Here is a 23,052-nt window from a genome sequence, read left to right as displayed (position 1 = left end):
AAGGAAAGGAAAGGAAAGGAAAGGAAAGGAAAGGAAAGGAAAGGAAAGGAAAGGAAAGGAAAGGAAAGGAAAGGAAAGGAAAGGAAAGGAAAGGAAAACAATTACACAAACACTTAAGCAATCACCTTTCTGCCCTCTTCCCCTTAAGCCAAACACAGCAGTCGTGACCTCCCTGCTCTCCCTGGGTTACCTCCAGCCTGTCCCATTTCTTGCTTCTCTTACGTCTGAGTGGGACCACCACATGTGGGGTGGTGTTGTGGGGACACTGCATGGGTTTTGGAGCTGCTGTGACACATCACAGCCACCTCCTGCCTGGTCCCCCCTGCAGCTCCTGGCTCCCACACCTATCCTCGCACAGCCGCAGCAAACCCTACAGGTTACACCCAGCACCATCCTTCTGCACAACAAAAATGGGAGCTGCCCCCCATGCAAACGATGGCTGAAGCACAAAGAGACTCAGGAGGTCTGCGTGCTTCTGAGAATATTCAATTGTCCATCTTCCCACCAAACGATAGCAAATGTCTGAAGGGAATCATCTGACAAGTCCTCTTGCTCAACACCGCTCACCCCTAAGCTGCAAGAGAAAAACAAACTCCTTTCATGGCAGGAAATCCTCAGGCCAGTTTGTCAGCAGGATTTAGAAACATTTCAATAACAGAACTACTGACATTAGATTTTGACTGAATGATACAGCCAGAGAAGTGGTAAGCGTGCATTTCTGATGGGTACCAGTCAGGTAATAGAGGTGTCCACCCTATTGATGTTGGGCACATGTGGGTTGTAGTGCTTTCAGGATAAAGATTTTAGGCTCCTCCAATGATTTTAGCTCAAGCATTAGGTCTTCTGAAGTGTTCTACATTAAAACAATGCATTTATGATCTAGGAAAAGGTCCAAATGAAGCCCACAGCCTTGAACATTTTATTTCTAAAATGAGCCACCTGAAGATTCCCTACATCAGCCCCATCACTTTCCAGCATCCAATTCAGTCTTCAAACTGAACTCAAAGATCCAAAAGACTTGTTTTATAAACCCAGCATTTACTTTGGGGTCTCCTTGATGGGATGCTGTGCGTTCCTCCAGCCCCACACCCGACACTCCCTGTCTCCTGGGCAGTTTTCCTGCTGATGCAAGATGTGCTGCAACCTAAGGGGCCAAGAACACTGCTGAGTGTTGTTCAGCTTGTCCCACCCTTACGCACTGGTTCCTATGCAACTAAAAAGTATTTCTTTCCTTTGTAGGGTGTTTTGAGACCTATTGATTAAAACCCCTATGCGTAAGCAAGGTGTCATGCTGTTTAAAATATTATCTTGTGTGGAGAAGAGCTGTTATTAGAGTTTGTTATTAATAGAGCAGGAAGTGGGGATTAAACTTTGCTCTCTAATCATAAATAAAAGCTAGAAGACCTCTGCAGCTTCTGGGTAAACCTAGGAATGAACAGCTGCTCCTAAGGAAAGAGAACCCCAGAAGGAGAAACCCAGATTGATGTCTCACAGGGAGCTGAATGAGAACAAGGTCAGGTTTGGCAGCCTGCCTCCTTTTCACCTTGTGAATACTCTCCAAGGGATCATGCTGGAACACAACTGTTTTGACACAGGGTTTCCTGTTGCAAATGCTCTATGCAGGCTCCACATCAAGCAGCTGGGATTTTTTTTTTTACGTGCCTCAGCCACATTTTCTAGTGGTGTAAATTGCCATAGCACCATGGAGTCCTGCAGAACAACAGAAATCAGGCTGTTGGTTTTTATGAGCTGAGGATCCAATCCAGCCTAAAAATCACCCAAAGCAAAAAAATGTTTCCAAGGCTAGAAAGGCAGTCTCACATCTGCAGCCAAAGCCCAGGTTACCACTGCAACCACAGGGAGAGTTTGCAGAGGTAGTCTTTGTGCCTACTGGTTGTCTCCATTAAACCCCATGGAAGAATTTTTGAGAGTTGGATAAACACTGAAAAAAAGCTCTGAATGTTTAGCATCCCTCTGATTCGCTTTAAACTCCTTGGGCATAGTTTGTATTCCATTTCCAGGAATAGCCTGGTGAGATTTTTCCTCACACAACAGCTCCTGGTGACAGGGATTGATGTTGCTGGGGTATCAATTACCCTGCTGAGCAGCATCGGACTTCGATGTGGCAGTCTGGTGGGGTAGAGGACTCCTTGCATAAAACATTACAATATTACAGCAACAAATAGATTATGTGAGCCACAAGCCAGCAATGTGCCCTCACAGCCCAGAAAGCCAACTGTATCCTGGGCTACATCAACAGAAGCGTGGCCAGCAGGGTGAGGGAGGGGATCCTGCCCCTCTGCTCTGCACTATGAGATTTAGACTGGATATAAGAAAGATATTTTTTTACAATAAAGATAGTGAGGCACTGGTACAGGTTGCCCAGAGAGGTGGTGGTACCCCATCCCTGGAGACACTTAAGGTCAGGCTGGACGAGGCTCTGAGCACCTGATGGAGCTGTAGGTGTCCCTGCTCACTGTAGGGGGTTGGACCAGATGGCCTTAAAAGTCCCTTTCAAATCAAATGATTCTATGATTCGATGCTTCTATGTATAGATCTACCATTACCTTCTAGCACAGTCGAGAAGCCAGCCTGGTACACCCAGACAGCTAGGAATTGCCCTCACAACCACCAGGCCCAGACCTGAATGCAGCATAGCTGTTAGCACAAAGTTACATTCCAACTAACAATCCCTTCTTAGTTGCAAAAATGTTGCCTTGTGCTAGCACAGCCCTGTTGCTTCCAGTTTTAGGGCTGGTCTGTTCAGCATTAACCGAGGATGCGCTGCCCCACTCTATTGTGTGATACGGACATGCCCTCAGAGTTCAGCAGCTGGGTATTTGTTCTGGAAGTGCTTGTGTGCTCACCCACTCGGTGCAGAAACAATGTGATGTGCTTTTTTTTCCTAAGTGGTAATAATTAACAAAGCACAACCCATACAATCACACAGCACTGCTCAACATCATTGGAGAAGCACGCAGCAAAAGAATTACCTCCCCACTGCTTCTGAATAGCACCAAAAAGAAGTAAATAACCTTACCACAAGTATTCAGTGAGCAAAAAGAAAGCCTAAATTCATCAGTAATGTCATCTCCCTGCCTTGAACGTTCAAACAGTGCTTAATAAATGCCTTACGGTATGAACAGCCTTTACAGCTGCTGGGCATTCGGTGTGCTGTGGGTTGGGACGTGGCAGACACGGCCTTCCATAAACATCCCAGCTCAGCAGAGCCCCCTCAGCCCATGGGACATCCTGCTGGGAATCCAGGTCTAGGAGAGAGCGAGCGCATAAAAATAAACAGGACTCTCATCTACTTATTTAACAGGGCACGAAAGCATTTAAGGAGATACTGAGGAAACCAGTCATGGAAAATGTAGGTCACGGTATTTAAATTCAGCTTCATGGTTACATTCCTTCTTCAGTGCATTTCCCGCTCCATGTTGTTTCTAATGACAATGGCAGGGATATATGCACCAAGATCCTTCTTCTCACTATCAGTTTACCTTCCAACGCTCTGCTGAGTCCAGACACACCAATAAATACTTCGTCAGTATCTGTAAAGTAGGGAGCAGGAACTAACATGAGCTATATGGAGATGTTTTGGCCTACATCCATTATATGAGTTTCATGAAGCATAAGGATTAAAACACAGAGAAACATAAAATTTGAACCAACATATCAAAACCACCACATATGTGAAGCAAACATGGAGCAAAAAAGGAGACTTGACACTGCAACACCATGCCTTTAACATCAGCATTTCTGCGTGCATGGTTGCAACAGATCAGTTTGTATCCTGTTTTGCCCTGTTGCATGCTTTGCCTTAGATTCTAGCTTCTCGTACTAATCTCAGTGCTAAGAGAAAAATGAAAAAGTCCCCTGAACATTTCCTCATGCTATACCTGTGTTCCCAGATAACTGATGGTTCATTGGCCCACAGAACCACATTGCCTTCATTACATTTTGACCTGAAAATCCTTAGCAGGTGCATGACAACCTGCAACCAGTTTTTTATAGCTGACAGCAGTCTAAAGCCCCAGAGGTTCAGGAATTTTCTAGGCTGGATGAGCTCTTAAAGGAACCATAACAAGTTACTTCACTTATGCCTGTTAGTATATTATGTCACCAATTGTTACTCTCAGTTGTTTATTTTTGGCTTATTTCTTTTGCATTTTCTCTATGCACTCAATATGTACTCAATGGAGGCAGCCACTGGCAGCTGGGTTTTATATGGTACCTTGTATAATTTTTGAGTGACAGAAAGGCTGTGTGTGGAGGGTTATGCTTTAGACCAGAGTGTAGGGCCACGGTTTTCCACTACTGAGGTGCCAAACTATGCACTTGAGGTGTCACCACTCAGGCATCCAGATACATATCTGGGGCTCCAATGAAGGAGTACGGCTGCTCACCGGTTGTCCATGGATATACATACAATTGATCAAGGTTATATGGACACCAGCACAGAATCTGGAGAAATTCTAGCTGGGGAACCAGGAGCTAAACTGCAGAAAACAATGCGTGGTATCAGGATTTCACTGTAGAGAAGACTGTTTAAAATAGAAACAGTAACAGAATGGACTGAAAAGCATTGCGCAGACCTGTCCAAATACTCAGATTTCTGAAGAATCAAACATGAAACAAATGTTGTTAAATCTTTTCATGACTGACCCTGGCACAAACCATCAGAGCAAGTTTTACTTGCTGGTGATGTGCAGCTGGCTAACACTATCAATGCACAGGAGGATCAGGGTGCCCTACAAAAAGAATGGTGTTCCTCTGGGGAACTGAAATACAGTCAGTTATAGGATGAAGAGCAGCACCTAGGGACTGAGAAGAATTATTTCTCCTCTCACTGCTCAGAAGCAACACAGAAAGGTGTTACTGTAGTAAGTACGAATATCAGTGCGTTGCAGCTCTGAAACAAAAAGTGTGACCTGAGGATGCTAGATAAAATAATTACTGCAAAGGCAGAGAGCATGAGTGTTGCTGTACATGGGCTGCCTGAGACCTTTCCCTGAGCGCTGCTCACAGCTCTGATGGCTCATGTATCTTATAGAACAGGTGCAGGCAGAGGGATTACTGAGCACAGCAAGGCCTGTTGTATGAGAGCAGGCTGAAGCCATGCTTTATCCCAGATCCAAAGATCTGGATGTGTTTTTATGTCCACATTGCATTGCACATTGCATACAGACCTATTGGCTCAGATGTGGTTGGATATTGGTGGCACGGTTGCAGACAGAGTTCCTGTACCCCTGGAGCCTTCCTCGTCTTGTTTGTGCGCTTCCCTCCATTGTGCTGACACAAACATTTCTGTGGTTACCTGGGAACAGAGTCAGAAAATTGATCCATCCTCACAATGACAAAAAGGTTCCTTTTCAAGATCACATCTACAGCCAGCCAAATGCCTCTGGACTTCTTTGAAATTTGAGATTTATTCAACCGATGGTAACTGTAGAATCTTAGGAAAATTGCATTTTCATTGTACAGATGACCTTCATAAAGGTTCATACTTGGGCACGCAGAAAGCACCCCAAAACTGGACAAAAATACTAGCTATGCACCTGTCAGAGTGATAAAGAAAAATTCCTCAGCTGAAGAGCAGCATTTAGCAGGAGCCAGTGCAGAAAGTGACCAAGAATTAGCAGTTGCAGCCCAGAATTAGCAGCTGATTTCTAGCCATGGGAGCAGGGAAGTTCTGGAAGAGCCTTCAAGCAAGGGACAAGAACCTGAACTAGATTTAAGATGAGCTTTGACCCAGAGGAACTGTACAGGACTGTTCTGCAGTAGTTGGGCCTTGTGCCTGAGGAGGTCCCTTCCATTGAGGTGGAACATCCAGAGCCACATGCCAGACAACTTCTCCATTGGTCACAGAATATAGTAAAATGTGTGCATTCTACATTCTACAGGCAAAATTAAAACCTTGGCCATTCCTCTCCATATTTTTGCAATAGAGTACAAATAGCACTACCACAGTTTATCAGCACTTTCCACTACAATACCACAAGACAAAGCAACAATTTGTGGTGCAAGACAGGAGAGAAGAAAGCTTTGTAGTCAGCTAGGACAACAGCTTGGAAGGAGTAAGTCCTAAATTAAGTGCAAAAAGGGCATATCCTAATCTTTCACGTTGAAGACCTGAACAGAATTCACCCCCACACCATTCTTCAGTTATATTGAACTCCTCCACCCAGAGCAGATTGATTCCAATACACAGAAGTGGGGAGTTGGCCATAATGGTTTGAAAGAAATGGTTGTATAATAAGAGTGTATAATAAGAGTATATATAATAACTGAGAATAAGAGTGTATATAATAAGAGTGACTGATCCCAAAAAGAAAACATTTCAACTCAAAATGATAAATGAGGAGCAAAATGTTTTCTTTTGCACTATCCTACAGCTGTAATGTAACGTTGGAATGACAAAGGGGTTTCCTTCAGTGCATGCCTGACCAAGAAGTGTGGACATGGCCACAAGTGCATGCCACCAGAGAACTCCCACTGTCCACAAACCTGCAATGACACCTACTGGTAACCGGTCAAAGATATTCCTGCTTGCAGACAGCATGAGCTTGCTTGCTACCAAACACACAAGTGATTTTCTCTTACATTCTGGCTCTCCCTCATCAAGATTCTCTGCAGTGTTTTTGTACAGCTGAATGCAGAAACCTGGGCTCTGCCTGGCCTGACTTATTTGCAAACCACTCACCATTTCACTCTTCCGTTCTGAGCTGAGCAATCCACTTTGGAGTACCTTGTGTAGGGGACCCGGGACCCTATGACTTTTCATGCCTTAGGCTAAGCCAGCCAGGATTGTACAGTATGGAACATTCTTGGACGACTCCCAGACTTCCACATTAACATTTCTGTCATCCTACAAGATGGGAGTTGCCCTTATTCTGTAGTCCCTGGCACCCAACAGCTAACTGCTCTCTGAAAGCCTGAGAAGGTGACCTGTTCCATCTGCAATACCACCTGGGGTACCACTCATCAGCTGGAGAAAAGAAGCAAGTACCACTTCCAATAAAACAGTCCCACTGCAGACAGCAAGGGAAACCAACGCTATTTAATAGAAGCCTAGTTTTAGAACCTGACACTGAAAAGTTTCAGAGAGATATTTCATTCAAAAACCTTTGCTTCCTCACCTTAAAATGAAGACTTTGATAAAATATATCCACCAAATCTGTGGAGGATTGATCTCACACTAAGCATTTCACAAGCCAGAGGAAGGCAAGAAGTGACCGCGCCATGAAAAGTCTCAATCCTCAGCTCAGAGTTAGCACTGGACTTTCTAATGCTGAAACAACACAGAAAGAAAGGGAGAAGCAGGAAAGGAGAAACTGCATATAGTCTGAAGTCTGGAGAGGTTTTAATGCGTATTCTATCAGTATGATGGAACGCATCAAGATGATTAACCCCTGTAGAGAGCACCATAAATCACAGCAAAAACACAAGCGATGTAATTAGAGTCAGGAATCCCACGTGAGATTTTCTTACTGAATTCCTTGGATTTGTCCCAAGCTTTAAACTGCCTCCTTTGTCTTTTTCTAAGTTATTTCTGGGTGGCACTACAGCCATGCATAAATAGTGAAAGTTCCCTAAATTATTTTTAACAGTTGATTTACATTACTTGCATTAAAGAAAATCTGCTGTGAGAATGCTCTGCATGTGCAAAGAGGTAAAGAGCTGAACATACAGACCGTTGGTGCCCCTGAAAAGTACACAGCCTAGATTAATCTCATTGGCTTTGGATGTCTCCAGAGTAGGCATTCAGACCCGAGGGGCAGTTTTCCAGCAGAACTCCACAGCGAGGAGAAATGAGAAGGGCTCACTCCATCTCATCCGACACAGCTGAAAACATCTACCAGAGCGAGGTGAGTTACACCTTGGAGAAGAACCTATTTTTTCCTTACATAGAAAGATCATAAATATCCATCTTAAGTAATACATATTAATGTGTATAAAAGGTTCTATAAGTAGATTTGGAACAAATACCTACTGTGGCAAATATCTGGCAAATGCATAGTGTGAGGCAGTGAACTCTCCTTCATGTTAGGAGGGAGACCTTCTTGCAACAGTCTTCGCTGTGCATAGCAGGAACTTTCACTGCAGAGACATGAGGAGATGCTTTGTTAATTCTTTAATGAAGGGTTTATGAACTTTGGACTGAGTTTTCAACAGAAATGTAAATCAGAATTTCTTACACAAAACTGGAGTAGTGCTATTTTGTGGTCACAACAACCTATGCATCTTAAGGCTGACCTTTGCCTCTTCAGTACAAGCACAAGGGACACACCCCACTCATAGCAATGTGTGGTTCCAGACACGATACTCACAGACCCTACTGTCTTACACTGGCACAGTGCCGCCAAGCCACCGGTGACTCACGACAGTGCCAGCACCAGTGCTTGAGGAGGGGAACAGCCACACTTTGGACACACCATTTGTCTTTTTCAAATCACCCCACGGCTGCAGATTTCCCTGGAGACTCAAAGTTGGGACCAGACACCGAGGGGCAAACTCTATCCAGCAGAAAGCCATCACGGGGGCACAGCATCATTCAAGTTATTGATTTGAGCATGTGTAGCATTTTACTCATCCAAAACCTTCAAGAGTAAACTAATATGTAGAATGCACAATCATTTCAGGTGACTGCAGGAAAAAGATTAGCTTCTAAACAGAATACTTTATTCATGGCTGTAATAGGCTGAGAGCGAATATGTTAGCTACTTAATTTGGCAAATTCTGGGATTTTCCTTTAATTAGAGCTAAATAGAGACTGTTCTTGAATTTTTTTTCTTTATACCATTCTGTCCCCACTGATATAACCAAACAAGAACTCCGACTCCTATTTCTGCAAACATGTTTTTCCCCCTGTACTTAGAGCTCTCAGCATTCCACAGCACTTTGAGGCCAAAGTCTGTGACTTAAGCAAACCAAAGTTCTGGCAGGAGTCCCTTCTTGCAAATATATTTTTGGCCTGGAACGACAAGGCTTATGTAGCTCCTGATCACTAAAATACCACAGGCTATTATGGAATGAAAAGGAGCCACGAGGCTGAGCCAATGTCCTCCAGATCCCTGCAAATCCCAGAAGCTGATCCAGTGTAAAAGTCCACCCTAAGAAAAGATGGATTGCTTTTTGTCCTCGTGACAGCAATATCATTAAAACTTGTCTAGCCACATAGCACACAGCATCTTCAGGGGTGAACGAATGGCACTACTTGTTATCTCAGCTGCAGGAATTGCCAGAACTCAGACCCTTGTCTTTACAGCAGAGCTGAGTGTGACTGCTCTTTTTCAAGCTAGCAACAAACACTCAAGATACACACCAGGATTTTATTCGCTGTACAGAAAAGCTGGATTAGCAGCTGATGAGCGGTTACAACTTGAGCTCCTGCATCCTCGCTTGAGCTTAAACTCTTCTCTCCAACAGCACAGATGCATGCTTGAAGGGCCAACAAATTGGGATCACAGCCTGAGGTGGGGACGGGACGCGGGTTACTGTTCTAGCCAGATCAGGTACCTGCACATACCACTGCTGTCACTTTAGGGACTACTGGATAAATGTGAACAAAATCAGAATAAGACAGGGAGCTGGCCCTGCCAGGTGGCTGAAAAGATAGGGTTTTTTTCAGTCCAAATATTACTTTAATAGGAAGTGAAAATTCTGAAATGGTTTGCCAGAGGTCAACTAGCTGTGAAGCCAGTGCTCGCACTCAGGGTACAAGAGAGAATGATCCTTCAGACAAGATTCACGAGGACAAATGCATCAAAGTGCCTGGGGAGGGGAAAGTTCAGTTCTTTGGAAAAGAACTGCAGAAAGAGTGCCCCTGGGATCAGCTCCTGAAGCAGGAGCTGGGAATGGCAGACACCTTCCCCGTGTGAGAGGGGCACAGCCAGGAGAAGCTAACAACACAAATTTACACATACTGAAAAGCTGCAAGGGAAATATGCATTTCCCAGTATTTCTCCCCTCAAGCCCCAGACCTGAGTGCTGTCCTTCTGCTTTGCTGTGCACAGATCAGTTCCCCTGGATGCTGCTGGTCCCAAAGATGTGTGGTTTCCAGACCTTCTCAGGGTGCCAGGTTTGACACAGAAAGCACCAACATGGAAAAGCCCATCTTTTGTGCCTCTCATAATCATTTACTTCTCTGTACAGGAAGGCAAAATGTTACATTTCATCAATCCAGTATAGTGGCATTTTTCAGTCTTTTATTGATAATGGAAAGTTTTAGAAAACAGCGAACCAGAGCTGCTGGATGCCAATATACAATTAATCTGTTTTCATTCATTCCTTCAAGTTTTATTAATACAACAGAAGAGAAACAAAGCGCTCAGTGCTGAGCCAAATGCTTCACTCTGTGACGACAGAGACGATAGTTTTTTCTGAAATCCTGATGCTTTAGAGCACACAACAGCAGCCAAATGTCTCCATGGCCATTAGGCCATAAGCCACCCACAAGAAACAAGAACCGCTAAATATAAACAGTCCCAATTCTTTTTATCTGTTAGCAAACAAAACACCATCAGCTTGTTTACACAGAGCAGTACCCAGCTCTGCAATTAATTAAAGCAAAAAATCAACAACCGCTTTGCAACATTTTCCATGCAAATGGTGTGTTACTGAAGCCAGCAGCAAGGTGGAGCAGCTGAGGGGCAACGCGGGGCAGGTTAATGTGTGCGGCTCTTTGATGTACAAAGAGGAGCTGCAATGCATGAGCAGTGCATTCCGGAGAGCCAACCACTTCCTTTTCCCCTGGAAAGCTCTGAGTGTGAATTGGAAAGCGTTAGTCACTGCAGCATGAAGGTGCAGGGCATGGAGAACAATAAAGATCACTTTCAGTGTGTTAACCTTTCTAAATCCATCCGCAAACGTATTAAGAAGTTAGCTCCTTTACCAGTGCTGGGGCTACAGTGGAAAAAACAGCTGCTCCACATGCAGCTGACTGGCAGCAGCCCTGGGCAAGGCACAGTGACTTACTCTGCCCTAAATTGCTGGAGCCAAGGATTGTCTCAATTCCTGTCTCAGAGTGCACCCAGCACTACACTGGTGCTGATCTAACTGAGAATGATGGTTTAAGTACCAGAACACAACTACAAATACCAGGGAAAACCCCATTTGACATCAGGTACATTGTCAGAGGTACATCAGCTTGGGATCAGAGTCTGTTCCTTTGGAGCCTTTCCGAATGTGATGTATTAGGACTCAGATCTTACTGGAGAGATCAGAGCTGCAGGCCTTACATCTGGGTCAAACTGGTGGGACAGAGAAGTTTCCAGGATTTATGGCCATCTTTTTATAATGCCTCAATTCTGTGGATATCCATTCTGTGTTCTGTATGCAGAATCAGACCCAATCTAAGATGATGGCACACAGTTAGGTTTAATGGATCTGCAGTAATTAAGGGTGTTACGCTCTTACTAGGAAAAATGCTTGTTCACCCAATATAAAAAATCCAACATCAAGGAAATCAGTGTTGATGTCCCTTTCCTAAAATAAGGCTGGAGCTCATTATAGGCTCCCATATCCTAAGACTGGTGCTAAGCAAATTTCCGTTTCACACAAGGAGATCATGCAACCTTCCCTTTTCTCTGTTATTTACAGTGGGGAGGCAGAATTCTAGCAGTTGTGCTTTTTGACAACCTTCATATAGTTAGTCAGAAATCTTTGTTTCTGGAATCTTTCTGTGTTGTCATGGAAATTATCACCATGTCCCTGAGACTAGGATAACAATTTTATGACAAATTACAGGAGATAGGGAAGGAGAATATTTTGGCATAAAACAATACTTACAAGGGGAAAAAAAAATCACACAACATTTTTGCACCCTTAAAAGGCATCAAATTAAAGATTTTACTCTCTAATCTCTGCCCACTCTTTACCAGCAGGCAAGAACAAAATCTAGCAGCCTGCAAAACATATTTTTTCTTGAAGGACTCAATATAGAGCAGCCCTTGCAAGCAGAGAAGGTTGGCCAGGTCACCTCAGGCTGCTTCCAACCTTGCATCCCACCAAGATCTAAGAACAGGGCCTACAGAAATATAAAGAGTTTGTTAATATTTCTGACCACCTCAATATCTGAATCCCACAGATTGTGTCTCTTAGAGACACCCTATGCAATTAGCAGGTCTTCAAACCTCTATTAAGTTGATAAGAAAATCATCTGAGTGGTGTAGACAACACAGATTGTTAACAAGGGAGGAAACTCTTACCACACGAGGAGAGAGATATGGAAACTGCTTTTAGCAGAGGAGAGAAAGATGCTTTTCCTTCTGTTGTTTCACAGAGGTGTACAAGGCTTCTGCCAAGCAAAGAAGAAAGGTCCAGAAGCCGGAGACCTATTATTGTGGGTTATATTCTAGGCCATACGTGCAGCCCTAGAGCTAGTGCTCTACAGAGCTAAATGCAAGAGGTTTCATTAGGAGAACATTTTATTAAGGAAGGTCATTCCCCTTCTATGAAGGAAGCATACTCACACGCAATCTCCAAAGAAGGGGGTCTTGATGAGGCATGACAACTTATTGGATAAATGAATCATTTGTGCTGAAAACAGCTTTCAGATGGTCATTTTGAGTTGCCACATCTTAATCTAAAGATGGTTTCTGCTAATCCAAAGTGTGTTTTAAACAAATCAGGACCAGCAAGATAACAAGAAGACTACTTTATGGTAAATGTCTGAGCTGCTTTTAGTCCAATTGTTAGAAAAGCTATGAACAGACTCAATGAATGAGGTCTAGGATACAACAAAGCTCTCATTAATGAATTGAAAATATTTATGGTTGTTTCTCCTAATATCAGTATTCAAAACTGTAACTACTTCAAGAATTTGGTGTTTCAAAATTTGATTCTCCTTACTATTTTTTAATTCGTATTTCTTTCACTTAAAAAGGGAAAGATTTTTCACCTTAAAAAGCATTTGGTAACGTGAGATGGCCCTAAAGCGAAACACAACAAATCCCAGGTGCTTCCAACAGCATCTTCTCAGCGCAGCTCGATGCATTCCAGTAGTAATTTCAACCATTTACCCGCAGAGGGCAGACGCTGACAACAATTTGCGATGGCAGCCATCTCCATAGCCTGCTTTTGGTTCATCGAAGCGTTAAATCTGAGAGGAGTGGGATGTATGTTAAGACCATCGCTTACTAACAGGTAAGCATGATGGAAACTCTCAAAACAGCACTCATTGCAGCAGGTTGAACAGAGGAAAGCTCTCCACAGAGGGACCAACTCGTGAAACAAAACAAATCCCTTATTTTCTTCCTGTTGGATAGTAACTAGTTTTAGTGAAATTACGTATTTCAAAAAACAACAAAAACTCTGTGTCGGAAAACCACACAGAAAAGTGGTTCCACACAGAGCACCCGATCCCTTGCCGTGGTGCCAGATCTGAAGAAGCTGCTCTGTTGGTGTTGGGGAAGCTTTGAAGACCCGAATGGCTGGTTACAGGCCTGCACAGAAGGGCCGGGGAAAGACAAACGAGCCTCAAAGGCACAACACCCCCCAGACCCGATAGCATCCTTCAGCCACATCAAAAGAGCGTAGGTCTGTTTGATATTCACTTTTCCTCCTTGAATTTGGAGACGTGTAAACAGAGCCGGGCCAGCAGCCTTGAGCCACACACAGGTTCCGCAGAGGGAAGTGGGAGGGATTGCTACACAGCTGGCTGGCCTGGCCCTTGTCAAACGGGAAGCCCTGTCTGCCGCCAGCCGCTGCAGATCAAACAGAAGATACAGCCCCTTTGAGAACATCTGAGGGTACACATCTGGGAGCTTCCTGGCCTGGTGCAGGTCCCTGTGCCAGAGCCCCACGCCAGCTGTCAAAAGGTTGCTGCAGTCTCTAGGGGCTGCTCTCCGAATGGCTCTGTGCACACACAGTATGTCCCAGCATTCTGGTTTACGTGGCTGCAGAGAAAATGCTGGAAATGGTAACCATAAAGGATGTAAACACAAGGAGAGAGCAAAAATAACCTCGTGCTTATTTTTAGGTTAGTGAGAATTGTATTAAACACCTCATTGCTAGGTGCCTGACTCACGATACTTAAAAGCTTGAGGATGTCCAAACCTATATTTACTTACCACTAAATCAAAGAGAAACACCAATTTTTGTGAACCTCAAGCTTTGGAACATAAGCCAATCTCTGCTTGCTTTCAAAGCAGGTTGTTTTAGAAAGGCTCCTTTTGGAAACGCCCTGTGCTGACGTTGAGCACTGGCCCCAGCTGTTCCTCCAGCAGTGCATGCCTGCCGAGCAAACCGCGCCCAGCAAAACCTGCCGGGTAATTCCTTCACGGAGAGAAATTGTTCAGCGTACCACTGGCATCCTGCACAGCCCTCAGCTCCTCGTGATAGGTCACCCAGCATTGTGTCCACAATCCTTTTGCCCTCCTGCCCTACCTCTGCTGCACAATGGGATCCCAGCTCCTTCCTTTCTGCTTAGCTCCAGGGTCTCTTTAGCCGTTTCCTGCTATCAAACACTGCATAGTGGGGCTTCTAAATCTCATCAGTGCAGCAAAAAGCAAAGGAGAAAGCACCTTTGGTTGGTGAAGTATTCCCTTCTCCCAGCTGTGGAGGTGCAGGTGGGATTGCTTTTGAGCTTGCAGGCCCATCTCTGAATGCAGGCACCTGCGCAAACAGAGCTCTCCTGCAAAGTAAAGAGAAAGGATGGAGAGATCTAAAGGCTGTGTGTGTGTGGATTCCTTTGGTGCCTTACACTGCAAGCAACCCTGCAGCCCAAGGGCTGTGTCAGTCTGCAGCTGGCTCTGAAAAGCTCACCATGAAAATAACTTGGCTGTGAGCAAGCAGTGGGGAGGAGATGGCCTGTGCACTGCCCTGCGCTCCTATTGTGTCAGTCCTGTCCGAATGGCCTCGCAAGCCTCTTCCACCAAGAGCTGATCTTTTCTCCTCCTCTGCTACTTACTTTTCCCACTTTCATGTTTTGTACTTCAGAGCCAGGCACTCTGCTTGCTAGGGTCAGCAGTGGGTCATGACTTGTGACATGAGGTTAATGCAGTTGTTAAGTAACAGCAAGAGACTTCCAGTGGCATGAATATTCCTCCCCACCATCTCCCAGACGCACACACGCTTGCTGTCTCAGCCTGAGCCCAACACTTGGTTAACATGGGGGTGACCGCGTGATGCACACACAGCACACACTGCGGTCCTACTTACGTCAGCTACCACGTGCTCAATCAAACAAGCTGTTCAGTGGGTAGCACAGAGATGTCTTTAAAAAGTTGGAAGCATGTTGTGGCTGCCTTCTGATAGCTGGAAATGGATGATGGAAAATGACAGCACTGTTGGCACCACACTGTGAGCAGGAACAGAAGCGTGCGGGCTGATCACAATCTCTGAGCTTGCTGCACATCCGCAGTGCCCGTTTGCTTTAAGGAGGGCTGTGTATGCTTAAGAAAAGCTCTGGTGATCCGGATAAGATTTTCAGAGATGTAAAAATCATGGAATTGTATTGTAGGTTTGCAAATGTTTGCAGTCAGAGCACTTTGATGTGAGAGCTGTCTTTTGAGGGGGCGGAGGAAGAGGAAGATGAAAGAAGATTTTAGGAAGTGTCAAGTCAAAGATGCATCACATTTTTTTGAGCCCCTTCAGACAAGCAGTTAACAAATAAGCTATCGGACTGATACCTCAACAGACGTTTGCCATCTCTGTTCTCTGTGCTTGAGATGAACATACTCCACGTAGCCTGTCTTGTCCAACTTAATTGGCAGTGGGATGCTGGACCAGATATTAGCATCATAATGCAGTACAAGGCCTCTGTGTGATAACCACATGCAAGTGTGAAAGAGACAATAGTTAGGGCTGCAGGAGAGAAATCACACCGACTGTCTGCTCTGCTAATGACACAGCTTTGTCTGTGTCTCTGAATTTTGAAAAGGGTCTCAGAGTGGCTGTTTACCTACCTTCCTTAATCTGATGGGAACCTTTTGATCTCAGCTGGATCTGACCACTCAGTTTACAAAGTACAATTAAAGACAGATAACGCCTCTTGAAAACAAATCACTCAAAGACCCTAGAAAAGAAGCCCAAGTAAGTCAGTAACCTCCAACTTTAATGCCTAAGATTTTGAGTCCCGATATCATTCCTGTAAAAAGAAGGGCTGAGCAAGGTATGCTTGAGGTCTGGCTCCAAACACGAAACCAAGCAGCAAGGCAAAGCAAACAAAACAACATAGCTTCCCTCCGAGAGAAAGAAAATCCAAATCTATTGGTTTAACAGACTAGCTGCAATAAATACACAGCTGACTGCAAATTCTTACTGCTGGGTCACATTTGTAAACTGTCAAGTATTTCACAGCTGTATTTTACTATTAGAGCTACTGGGAGAATGTCTCCAGAAAAGTAGATGTCAAAGCATTTTCAAATGCTTTTTATTGCTAGGATTGGGAATACGAGTACAAGCTGCAAAGCTATCATTCAGTATTCATAGCCATTACTAACCAGCAGTAACACAGACATCCAGAACTGAATTTCCCCTTGATGCAGGGCCCTCTGGAGGGTGCTGAACTCCAGAACTGCTGCCTCATAGCATGACACGTGCAAGAAGGGTCCCAGGTGTCAAGGACAGGAAAATAAATCACTTTATGTTGTTTTGCTCTTAGTTCAGTTGTTACCAATTGATAGCAGCAGTGAAGCTCAGAATGAGTCCCAGAGGCCTGGCACCTATCAAGAACTGCCTTACCTTGGGTTCAGATTTCTGCAGGCTTCTGAGATGCACACAGATAATAAAAGCATCAATATTTTCTGTACTGACAAAGTGATGTTTCAGAATCTCTTCTGTATTGCTGGCTTACTCTGTGATAGCTTTATTATTCTAGATGGATCTGACATTCTATGGAAACCAGAGCTAGTGGGTTTTGCTTAACATAATCTTCACTAAAGAAGTCTTAAAAGCAAATGTCATGGTTTTATGTGGGTTTCCATGAACCTACAACATCTGCCCAGTTATAAAGCAGCCCACAGAACATCTGTGAGAGGCCCCAGAGAAGACAGCTGGTTCCTCTAAGCCACAGATGCCTAGACAGCAGGCGAGTTAACACAGCAGGACAATAAGGGGCAGAAGGGAACCTGGGCTTTTCTTTCCTAAAGACACTTAGGAGAGGAAATGGTCAGAACCAGAAGGGTAAACTGCAGCCAGCACAATCCCCATCTCCTTCTCTCCCCTTGCTCTGCAGGGGATTTCTACTTCTTTCTCCCAGTCCTGCTGACTTCTCATTGTTCAGGACTTGCTCTCACAAAAGGGCTCAATCCCAAGGCCTCCCTTCAGCTGAAAATGAGTAAACAGGACCTGCAGCCAACAGCCAAATATTACCCCTGGTCCACAATAAACTTTTTCTTCCCAATCTCTGCATCCTGAAAAGCAGTTCTCCTTTGCTATTTTCTTTCTAGCAGAAAAGGTACAATTATGCTCATCCTATCCCTCTTCTATGGCTAAGTTCTTCCTCAAGACTCTGTTGATCTGTGATCCCTGTAAACCGTCAGTGTAACACGCATGGTATCAAGTCCATCAGTGTTTAAAACGTTGGCTGTTGGAGAAAATATTTATGTCAACTATCTAAACACAAAGCAGGGACAGAAATGACTTACAATGACCTATGTGAAAATAAATAAAATTTAGGCAGAATAGAAAAGATTATTAAACGAAGAAAATGTCTCCAAAGGGACATCTGTTGCTAACATCTCTCCACGTGGAACTGCTTTACTTTGAAAGGCATCTTTTGTAACGTAGTATGATATCATAACCCTAACTATGATATCACTATACTTTTGAACCTACATCATGAAGTACTTTTTTTTTTTTCAGTAGAAGAAATGACAAAATAAAATAGCTTTTCATTGTGCATACTTCAAGTAGAGCTAAAATTCTGTTCTTGAAATAGAATTCCACAATTACTATACGGGGACAAGGCTAAGTGAGCAGTGTACTGCATGCGCATTGTTACGACCAGAAGGAAGAGCAATGGGACAGCCTAATACAACAACATGCCAGCAGAGGGTACTCCTACTTTGAGCATCTCAGTGCGGGTGTGCGCTGTAATGGAGGGCAGTACGGGGAGCCTTCACCAATAAGCCAAGCACTGAAGTGAAGGAAAGAATGCCTGTAGTTGCTTACCAGCTTCCTGTCACTGAAGGCCTTCACTGGGAGAGCTGTGAGTAATGTAGCAAGAAAGAGAACACAAATCAAACTTTGAAAATGTTGCTAAGGTCACAGATTTACAGCTGCTTCCCAAATAAATAAATACATTGCTCTTTAATTCTCAGTCTTCTAGGCTAAGCAGGCCAAAGCAGCTATCTGATGAAACTATCACAAACACATTTGCTATACCTGTGTGCCTAAAATGTTGCAACTAAGGGAACACAATTCCAAGCGTTAGTAATATTAGCAGCCTGTATGTGCTCATAACAATAAATGTTTTCTCTGCATGGATTGGGAAACAATAAGAACAAAAGCAAAATTTACCTGCAGCTTCTTGTATGCCTCTATTGAAAAAAACCAAACATGATATGATATGTTTAATAATATCAAATTGTTGAATGCAGACTTACCTTTTAGCTGGTTTTGAACCCTGCACACCAAATTAATTGCCACTGTACCACCACTACTACAACTTTGAGCCGTATCAGAGACAAACACAGCACGTCTGCCTTTGGCTCACAGTCATATCTGGCAAACTCTTCAAAAAATTCCACACATGAGCTTTCCTCTCCCAGCAGAAGTGAAATGATTCAGAAGGCCTTCCTTTTTTTCTTTCTTTTTTTTGGTAGAAAACAAGGTGACTTCCAGGCAAATTCTCATGATTATCAAAAAGATAAAGAAATGCACAAGTTGATGTACGTCAGAACAGCAGCAGACCTTTGGGTTCCATGTAACCCTCCATCACAGATGTTCTTTGTAGTGCTATAGCAACTGAACTCCTGTGTGTCTTGGTTTCTAAATCAGTAAGTGAACTGTAACCTGGGCGACTGCCAGGAAGCAGATCTGCAAATTAATACCTGCAAACGGCTTTTTGATGAGCAGGTAAAAAGAAATGAAGAAGGATCAAGTATTATGAGCAAAGAAGGAAAAGTTGCTAGAGAAATTATCAGCAGAAGGAAACTTTTATGGAAGATAAGGAATGTAGCTTGAGAAATCAAAAGCTTCAGAGCTGAAAATGTTATTTCTGACTCTTCATTTTTTAAGATGTATTGTAGTCCCACAGTTGAAGAAATTTTTCCTAACTAAACCCTGGTACACAGATAAATAATTTGAATATCCTTTCTCAGGAAGGGATGCAGCATGTGTGGTTTTGTTTTCTAGACTACAGAATCATGACTTTGACCATTAAACCTACTGAAAAAAAAAAACCATAAGAGGGATAGAACAAGAAATAAGGGCTGATTTCTGGTCTTTATAGTACAATAGATTTAATATCAACTCCCTTCACACCAGAAAACACACTAGGATATACACCACACAATATTCCCAGAGCAGCTTTTTGTTAAATATGTCTTCTCTGAGAAAGACCAACACTGTGACTACTGCATTTATTATGAATTCAAAGCAAGACTTCCAACACAACGCTACAATAGACCACGGCCAAAAGAGCAGTTTTAATCTGGATGCAATATATGTACTTCAATAAATACATGATGGATTCGTGTTCAGTTTTACCTGCCAGCTCTTGAGGTTTCATTAAAACAATTATTGAAGGTATTTTAATACCTTTAATACCCTGGGTAACCTGTTCTAGTGCCTGATTTAGTTGGCAACCCTGCCCACAGCAGAGGGTTGGAACCAGATGATCTTTAAGGTCCTTTCCAACACAATCTATTCTGTGATTCTGTGATTTTCTGGGTACAGGCAGCAAGAACAGCCTGGTAAAAGATCCAGGTTGTGAAATAATTATCTTAAAAATTAAACCATTCCTAGGAAAGATTTATGCTATTTTCTCAGCTTATTTTCATCATAATACTTTTAGGCAAACTCTACAAATAGTAATCTAAATTGATCTACAAGTACAAGGATTACAGGAAGCTCTATAGTCAGGGGTGCAGTAATCTTTCTAAGCCAGCATCCTGGATGCAACCCCTGAATTTGTGTGTGCTGACCACACTCTTCCCTTCTCACACTGACTCTTGTGGCCTTGCAAGGAACAGAAGAAAACATTTAAAGTTGCAGGTCCCTTGGGAGAGCCTGTAGAGTTCCTAACTTTCAGCTAAAAAAATGTAACCTCAGTATTTGGATATGGAATAACTTGGTCTAGGAATGAGGGAAAAAACTCACAACCAGATGCCACGGCAGCATTTTCAGTAAAGTTCTTGGTATAATTGTGCTCTAAGTAGTTATGTTGCTTATTTCTCTGATCTCTTTCTAAGTGCTGTGGAAAAAAGATTTTTTGTGGATTATCTTGTTAATAGATAATCCTATTTAGTGGGTATCTTTGCTGCAGGGCAGTCTTGGCTTCCCACCCATTCAGTTAGGAATGTTTATACTTAGCTGCTTTTCTAGAAATGGAGCTACAGCTGTAGCACATACCAATTACTTTGTTTTTCCCCAGGACACATCTTTTTCTTGATATAGATGGAACAATCTCACTAGAAATATGTCACACTGCTGGAACAGCTTTGAAGAACAAGTATGTTTAACTAGCATGCATCCAGATCTGTGTTAGATCTTGATGAGACTTGCAGCCATCCCACATTTTTCCTTTCAAGCCATTCAGGTGCGTATTGTTGGTATTAAAAATTGATTGTTGTAAATATCAAAGGTGTTCTGGAGCAATTTTGGTAACTGAAAGCTCCAGGGAGAAAAATATTTTGCATTTCTAACATCCTGATATTAAGGTGCTTCTTCATTCTCCTGTTGGATGGTGTTATATTCTATCAGACAGACACCGAGTCTCATATTCCATTCCAGAAACAGGTGCAAATCAGGCAAAAACAGAGCAATCATTATGGAGATCTCTCCAACACAAATCTTCAATTGCTTTGGCATTTGTTGTCCTTGCAGCAGCCTGAACTTAACAAGCCAGTTTTTATGGGTTTTAGGACCTTCATTCTTATTCTTTAACATTCTTTATACAGCTATCAAAGTTCATTGTCCCACTGATGATGGCTAGATTGACATGCAGGACTTGATGCAGTAATTTTTTGAATCCAGGTGTAGATTGCATAGCTGGATGAAATACCATCAAAACCAGGCTAGAAAACACTTGAATGATGCTTAAAATACATTGCTGTGGCAAGGGGTTCTCTGGTTTAATTTTCCAAATGTAGATGTCTTTCTAGAAAAAGATGCTGCATGGCCAAGCAGAATATAGTGTCTGTCCTAGCAATAACCTTGCTGAAACAGAGAGCTCACCTTGCAAGACTGGAAAGAGACTGGCGCTGTGGTTATACAAAGTGTACCAACTAGCAGAGAATTCAAAACAAATGATGATTAAAATCCCCTAAGTTCCAACTGTAGGCTCTTTACATTTACTCTGGAGAAATAAAGATGCTCTATTATCTCCAAATAATTAAAGAGCAAGACTTGAAGACATTCCAAAAATATCACACTATGCTCTATACTCCCAAGGACAGACACTCACCTTCCTGCTGCTTCCAAACCACGGCGGCAGGGAATTTGTGTGCACTAGGAGTAGTGCTACAGACTTCCTGTGACTCCTGCTCCTCCAGGAAGACTGCAGCATGCTGCCATGGCCTCACTTGGGACCTGAAGGGGAAGAGTTTCCTGTTAGTGGACAGGATAATATCCCTTGACATACACAGCCTTTTCCCGACCCAACTGTCCAAGAGGGCTGTTCATAAACACAGAGGGCAGAAAGTCAGCATCTGTTTTTAAACGGCTAACAGAACAAAAGTGGCTACAAGTCAAATTCTAAATTCTTCAGAAACACCTTATTTAGCTAATACAACTTTTGAGAAGAATGGTTCTCCCAGGCACACAATTATACAGATAATACTCTTGTATAGAGTCTACTTACTATTTGTTATCAGTTTTAATTAAGAGAACAGCACTGTAATTAGGGGCTAGGAAGTAAAACTGAGCACTGCACTTGTTTTACTAAAATAACTGCTAGCAACCTGAGAGTACCTTACCTCTTTTCCCTCTACATTCCCTCCACAAGGAGTTAATAAAGGGAAGGGAGCCAAGGTAGCAGGGCTCTGCACTACAAAACATCAAATCCAGTCCTGTCAAATAATAATGGAAAATTCAGTAGGACATGAAAATCAGCCCAATAAAATGCTATTTTACCTGTTGTTACTGTACTTCCTTGATAGGTGCTATTTTTTTTAAGCATTGTTTAAAATGCTGCAACAGAAGGATTGTGATCAGAAAAAATCTGTTGGTTTAAAAGTAGCTGCAGCATTTCAACAGTATAATTTCACAATGACAAAATAGCCATCGATGTTATTCAAAGCAACAAACGTGAAATGCGATTTGCCTCGCGTACCTCAATTCTTTTGTGTCATGTTATCATATCTGCACCACTGTAGCAAGCAGGATGGGCTACTCCCCCCCCCAGGGAAAGCCAGATGTCCTCTTTGTATCTGCCAAACACACTTTTCTACAAGCAGAGAATCAATCTGTTTACTTCTAGTGAAAGCATTTTACAGCTTCAACAAATAAAGGAACCCAGCATAGTTAATAACTAACCACTGTTAACAAAACACCACAAGGAAGAACGGGAAAGTAAAGCAGCCATAAGTTATTACTAACATACAAAATTCTCACGCTATCTTTCTTAACACACTGCTTGCTCTCCTTTATACAGTTGGAACAATGGCACACCAGCCATCTCCTGCATACGCAGGATGCAGTGTATACATAAGGGGAATCTGCAGCAGATCAACAGTGTAAAAGGAACGAAAGTCCTATAGAATGTGGGAGATGAATTCCAGCAATGTGTTTAGCACCTTGGTTTTAGCTGAATCCACCATGCCTTCACGCATGCGTACCTCCATTGGTCTGCTTTCTGCAAAAGGGAGATTCCATGCCATTTAATCACAAATTCCTGGGATGACTCTCTCTCCTTGTTTGTGGGATGTTTTTTTAAAAGTG

General features: G+C 43.1%; 1 long non-coding RNA gene across 4 annotated transcripts; it reads right to left on the bottom strand.

Annotated features, from left to right (window-relative positions):
• Positions 1 to 3,330: 3,330 nt before the first annotated feature.
• On the bottom strand, positions 3,331 to 21,699 carry LOC122183080. 4 transcript variants are annotated; one of them, XR_006180085.1, is made up of 5 exons: positions 15,912 to 16,008; positions 15,636 to 15,765; positions 7,997 to 8,103; positions 5,193 to 5,320; positions 3,331 to 3,554 (listed from the first exon to the last, which is right to left on the bottom strand). It is a non-coding gene; the product is annotated as an uncharacterized LOC122183080 (long non-coding RNA). The 4 variants fall into 4 exon arrangements; XR_006180088.1 differs by lacking the exons at positions 15,636 to 15,765; positions 15,912 to 16,008 and adding an exon at positions 21,578 to 21,699; XR_006180087.1 differs by lacking the exons at positions 15,636 to 15,765; positions 15,912 to 16,008 and adding an exon at positions 14,392 to 14,490.
• Positions 21,700 to 23,052: the final 1,353 nt, after the last annotated feature.

The sequence above is a fragment of the Lagopus leucura genome, unplaced genomic scaffold (assembly GCF_019238085.1).
Source record: "Lagopus leucura isolate 7727_CA_CO unplaced genomic scaffold, USGS_WTPT01 Super-Scaffold_100016, whole genome shotgun sequence".
Taxonomy (NCBI): domain Eukaryota; kingdom Metazoa; phylum Chordata; class Aves; order Galliformes; family Phasianidae; genus Lagopus; species Lagopus leucura.
The sequence above is the reverse complement of the archived record's forward strand: the minus strand, read 5'-3'. Positions and strand labels throughout refer to the sequence as shown.